The following is a 6,947-nucleotide window of genomic DNA, read 5'->3' on the forward strand; positions in this document are numbered from 1 at the left end:
TCTTCAAAAATGAAATCGATAAATTGAGGGAGGACATGAAGAAGACATGGGCTGAACAAAAAGAAGAAATAGAAAAACTGAAAAAACAAATCACAGAACTTATGGAAGTGAAGGATAAAGTAGAAAAGATGGAAAAAACAATGGATACCTACAATGATAGATTTAAAGAGACAGAAGATAGAATTAGTGATTTGGAGGATGGAACATCTGAATTACAAAAAGAAACAGAAACTATCCGGAAAAGAATGGAAAAATTTGAACAGGGTATCAGGGAACTCAAGGACAATGTGAACCGCACAAATATACGTGTTGTGGGTGTCGCAGAAGGAGAAGAGAAGGGAAAAGGAGGAGAAAAACTAATGGAAGAAATTATCACTGAAAATTTCCCAACTCTTATGAAAGACCTAAAATGACAGATCCAAGAAGTGCAGTGCACCCCAAAGAGATTAGACCCAAATAGGCATTCTCCAAGATACTTACTAGTTAGAATGTCAGAGGTCAAAGAGAAAGAGAGGATCTTGAAAGCAGCAAGAGAAAAACAATCCATCACATACAAGGGAAACCCAATAAGACTATGTGTAGATTTCTCAGCAGAAACCATGGAAGCTAGAAGACAGTGGGATGGTATATTTAAATTACTAAAAGAGAAAAACTGCCAACCAAGACTCCTATATCCAGCAAAATTGTCCTTCAAAAATGAGGGAGAAATTAAAACATTCTCAGACAAAAAGTCACTGAGAGAATTTGTGACCAAGAGACCAGCTCTGCAAGAAATACTAAAGGGAGCACTAGAGTCAGATACAAAAAGACAGAAGAGAGAGGTATGGAGAAGAGTGTAGAAAGAAGGAAAGTCAGATATGATATATATAATACAAAAGGCAAAATGGTAGAGGAAAATATTATCCAAACAGTAATAACACTAAATGTTAATGAACTGAATTCCCCAATCAAAAGACATAGACTGGCAGAATGGATTAAAAAACAGGATCCTTCTATATGCTGTCTACAGGAAACACATCTTAAGACCCAAAGATAAACATAGGTTGAAAGTGAAAGGTTGGGAAAAGAGATTTCATGCAAATAACAACCAGAAAATAGCAGGAGTGGCTATACTAATATCCAACAAATTAGACTTCAAATGTAAAACAGTTAAAAGAGACAAAGAAGGACACTATCTACTAATAAAAGGAACAATTAAACAAGAAGACAAAACAATCATAAATATTTACCGAACCAGAATGCCCCAAAATACGTGAGGAATACACTGCAAACACTGAAAAGGGAAATAGACACATCTACCATAATAGTTGGAGACTTCAATTCCCCACTCTCATCAATGGACAGAACATCTAGACACAGGATCAATAAAGAAATAGAGAATCTGAATATTACTATAAATGGGCTTGACTTAACAGACATTTATAGGACATTACATCCCACAACAGCAGGATACACCTTTTTCTCAAGTGCTCATGGATCATTCTCAAAGATAGACCATATGCTGGGTCACAAAGCAAGTCTTAACAAATTTAAAAAGATTGAAATCATACACAACACTTTCTCGGATCATAAAGGAATGAAGTTGGAAATCAATAATAGGCGGAGTGCCAGAAAATTCACAAATACATGGAGGCTCAACAACACACTCTTAAACAACAAGTGGGTCAAAGAAGAAATCGCAAGAGAAATTAGTAAATACCTCGAGGCGAATGAAAATGAAAACACAACATATCAAAACTTATGGGACGCAGCAAAGGCAGTGCTAAGAGGGAAATTTATTGCCCTAAATGCCTATGTCAGAAAAGAAGAAAAGGCAAAAATGCAGGAATTAACTGTCCACTTGGAAGAACTGGAGAAAGAACAGCAAACTAATCCCAAAGCAAGCAAAAGGAAAGAAATAACAAAGATTAGAGCAGAAATAAATGAAATTGAAAACATGAAAACAATAGAGAAAATCAGTAAGACCAGAAGTTGGTTCTATGAGAAAATCAATAAGATTGATGGGCCCTTAGCAAGATTGACAAAAAGAAGAAGAGAGAGGATGCAAATAAATAAGATCAGAAATGGAAGAGGAGACATAACTACTGACCTCACAGAAATAAAGGAGGTAATAACAGGATACTATGAACAACTTTACGCTAATAAATACAACAATTTAGATGAAATGGACAGGTTCCTGGAAAGACATGAACAACCAACTTTGACTCAAGAAGACATAGATGACCTCAACAAACCAATCACAAGTAAAGAAATTGAATTAGTCATTCAAAAGCTTCCTAAAAAGAAAAGTCCAGGACCAGACGGCTTCACATGTGAATTCTATCAAACATTCCAGAAAGAATTAGTACCAACTCTCCTCAAACTATTCAAAAAAATCGAAGTGGAGGGAAAACTACCTAATTCATTCTATGAAGCCAACATCACCCTCATACCAAAACCAGGCAAAGATATTACAAAAAAAGAAAACTACAGACCAATCTCTCTAATGAATATAGATGGAAAAGTCCTCAATAAAATTCTAGCAAATCGTATCCAACAACACATTAAAAGAATTATACATCATGACCAAGTAGGATTCATCCCAGGTATGCAAGGATGGTTCAACATAAGAAAATCAATGAATGTAATACACCATATCAACAAATCAAAGCAGAAAAATCACATGATCATCTCAACTGATGCAGAGAAGGCATTTGACAAGATTCAACATCCTTTCCTGTTGAAAACACTTCAAAAGATAGGAGTACAAGGGAACTTCCTTAAAATGATAGAGGGAATGTATGAAAAACCCACAGCGAATATCATCCTCAATGGGGAAAAATTGAAAACGTTCCCCCTAAGATCAGGAACAAGACAAGGATGTCCACTATCACCACTATTATTCAACATTGTGTTGGAGGTTCTAGCCAGAGCAATTAGACAAGAAAAAGAAATACAAGGCATCAAAATTGGAAAGGAAGAAATAAAACTATCACTGTTTGCAGACGATATGATACTATATGTCAAAAACCCGGAAAAATCCACAACAAAACTACTAGAGCTAATAAATGAGTACAGCAAAGTAGCAGGTTACAAGATCAACATTCAAAAATCTGTAGCATTTCTATACACTAGCAATGAACAAGCTGAGGGGGAAACAAGAAACGAATCCCATTTACAATTGCAACTAAAAGAATAAAATACCTCGGAATAAATTTAACTAAAGAGACAAAAAACCTATATAAAGAAAACTACAAAAAACTGCTAAAAGAAATCACAGAAGACCTAAATAGATGGAAGGGCATACCGTGTTCATGGATTGGAAGACTAAATATAATGAAGATGTCAATCCTACCTAAATTGATTTACAGATTCAGTGCGATACCAATCAAAATCCCAACAACTTATTTTTCAGAAATAGAAAAACCAATAAGCAAATTTATCTGGAAGGGCAGGGTGCCCCGAATTGCTAAAAGTATCTTGAGGAAAAAAAACGAAGCTGGAGGTCTTGCACTGCCTGACTTTAAGGCATATTATGAAGCCACAGTGGTCAAAACAGCATGGTATTGGTATAAAGATAGATATATCGACCAATGGAATCGAATAGAGTGCTCAGATATAGACCCTCTCATCTATGGACATTTGATCTTTGATAAGGCAGTCAAGCCAACTCACCTGGGACAGAACAGTCTCTTCAATAAATGGTGCCTAGAGAACTGGATATCCATATGCAAAAGAATGAAAGAAGACCCGTGTCTCACACCCTATACAAAAGTTAACTCAAAATGGATCAAAGATCTAAACATTAGGTCTAAGACCATAAAACAGTTAGAGGAAAATGTAGGGAGATATCTTATGAAACTTACAATTGGAGGCGGTTTTATGGCCCTTAAACCTAAAGCAAGAGCACTGAAGAAGGAAATAAATAAATGGGAGCTCCTCAAAATTAAACACTTTTGTGCATCAAAGAACTTCATCAAGAAAGTAGAAAGACAGCCTACACAATGGGAGACAATATTTGGAAATGACATATCAGATAAAAGTCTAGTATCCAGAATTTATAAAGAGATTGTTCAACTCAACAACAAAAAGACAGCCAACCCAATTACAAAATGGGAAAAAGACTTGAACAGACACCTACCAGAAGAGGAAATACAAATGGCCAAAAGGCACATGAAGAGATGCTCAATGTCCCTGGCCATTAGAGAAATGCAAATCAAAACCACAATGAGATATCATCTCACACCCACCAGAATGGCCATTATCAACAAAACAGTAAATGACAAGTGCTGGAGAGGAAGCGGAGAAAGAGGCACACTTATCCACTGTTGGTGGAAATGTCAAATGGTGCAACCACTGTGGAAGGCAGTTTGGTGGTTCCTCAAAAAGCTGAGTGTAGAATTGCCATATGACCCAGCAATACCATTGCTGGGTATCTACTCAAAGGACTTAAGGGCAAAGACACAAACGGACATTTGCACACCAATGTTTATAGCAGCATTATTTACAATTGCAAAGAGATGGAAACAGCCAAAATGTCCATCAACAGACGAGTGGCTAAACAAACTGTGGTATATACATACGATGGAATATTATGCAGCTTTAAGACAGGATAAACTTATGAAGCATGTGATAACATGGGTGGACCTAGAGAACATTATGCTGAGTGAGTCTAGCCAAAAACTAAAGGACAAATACTGTATTGTCCCACTGATGTGAACCAACATTCGAGAATAAACTTGGAATATGTCATTGGTAACAGAGTCCAGCAGGAGTTAGAAACAGGGTAAGATAATGGGTAATTGGAGCTGAAGGGATACAGACTGTGCAACAGGACTAGATACAAAAACTCAAAAATGTACAGCACAATAATACCTAATTGTAAAGTAATCATGTTAAAACACTGAATGAAGCTGCATCTGAGCTATAGGTTTTTTTTTTTTTTTACTACTATTATTATTACTTTTATTTTTTTCTCTATATCAACATTCTATCTCTTTTTCTGTTGTGTTGCTAGTTCTTCTAAACCGATGCAAATGTACTAAGAAACGAAGATCATGCATCTATGTGATGATGTTAAGAATTACTGATTGCATATGTAGAACGGTATGGTTTCTAAAGATATGGCCTATCTTGATATATGTTCTGTGGGTGCTTGAAAAGACTGTATCCTGTTCTTGGGTGGAGAGTTCTATAAATAGTGATTAGAGCCTTCTGATTGATGGTGTTGTTGGGTTCTGTCTTCTTGCTGATTTTCTGTCTAGTTGTTTTATCAATTGTTGAGAGAGGGATATTGAAGTCTCTAACTATAATCATGTGTTTGTCTATTTCTCCTGTAAGTTCTCTTAGCTTTTTCTTACTCTGTTTTGCAGCTCTGTATTTGGTGAAAACGTATTTATTATTATATTTGAAGTGAGTTTCTTGTAGATGCATCTAATTGGATCATGTTATTTAGTCCACTCTGCTAACCTCTGTCTTTTAATTGATATACTTTGACTATTTACATTTAATATAACTTAAGGTTAGAGGTTGCCTTCATTTTTTTTCTGTCTGTTCTTTCTATTTTTTGTTTCTCTGTTTTCTTTTCACTGCCTTCTCATATATTCTTGAACACTGTGATTTTTTTCTACAATGTTTTTGAAGTTATTTCTTTGAATAGCTTTTTTAGCAGTTGACCTTGCATTACATTTCATATACATAACTATCATACTCTACTAGTATTGACATTTTTCCAGGCCAAATAAAGTATAGAAATCTTACTGCCCTTTACATCCCTTTAATCGTCTCATTTATAATATATTTGTCTTAAATATTTCATTTATATACATTTAGCCCTGCATCAAACAGTGTTCTAAGTTTTGTTTCAACTCTCATGCAAGATTTCATAAGCTCAAGAGGTGAAAGCAAATGTAGCGTATTTACCCATATTTTTTCTCTTTTCATATTCTTCCTTTTTTTCTGTTTGAAATGAGAGCAGCTGTATGTTTACAGAAAAATCATGCAGAGAGTACAGAGTTCCCTTATAAACATCCCCCATACACACACACATACAGTTTTCCCTATTATTAACATTTGCATTAGTGTAGTAACTTTGTTACAATTGAAAAAATAATATTATGATTAATCTAATAGTCCATAGTTTACGTTAGGGGTCATTCTTTGTATTGTACAGATCTATGTTTTTTTCTTGTTTTAAATATTTATTCTGGTGATTATATATATATATATATAATATATATTATATATATATATAATCTTAACTTTCTCATTTTGTTCACTTTCAAATATACAATTCAGTGGTAGTTGCATTTACAATATTGCAACTACCACTGAATTTTTCCATCACCCCAAACAGAAATTCTGTACCAATTTAGAATCAATTCTCCATTCCTTGCCTCCACCTAACTCCTGGCAACCTGTGTTCTAGTTTCTGACTCTGAATGTGCATAGTCTAACTATTTCAAATGAGTGAGATCATACAATATTTGTCCTTTTGTGTCTGGCTTATTTCACTTAACATGATGTCTTCAAGGTTCATCCATGTTGCATGCATCAGAACTTCATTCCTGTTGTTGAACTTTTATTTTGAAATAATTTCAAACTAACAAGACAGTTACAAAGGTAATACAAGCCCCATATGGAACTCTAACATACCCCAACTCCTTCAGATACTCACATCTACCAATCTTAACATTCTACCACCTTTGTTCATCCTTCCTCTCTCTCTCCCGCCCCCCTCCCTTCCCTCCTTCCTTTCTTCCTTCCATCCATCCATCATCTGTCTTTCTTTCTATGTATTTATCTATCTTTTTGTACATAAGAGAGCAGATTTCACACATACTCCTTGAACCCATAATACTTTCATGTACATTTCCTACATAAGTATGTTCCTTTACCTAATCACCTTAAGTGCAGTTATCAAGTTCAAGAAATTTAACTTTGATATTAGGCTTACAGTCTATATTCCA

Source organism: Tamandua tetradactyla, chromosome 18 (assembly GCF_023851605.1).
Source record: "Tamandua tetradactyla isolate mTamTet1 chromosome 18, mTamTet1.pri, whole genome shotgun sequence".
NCBI lineage: Eukaryota > Metazoa > Chordata > Mammalia > Pilosa > Myrmecophagidae > Tamandua > Tamandua tetradactyla.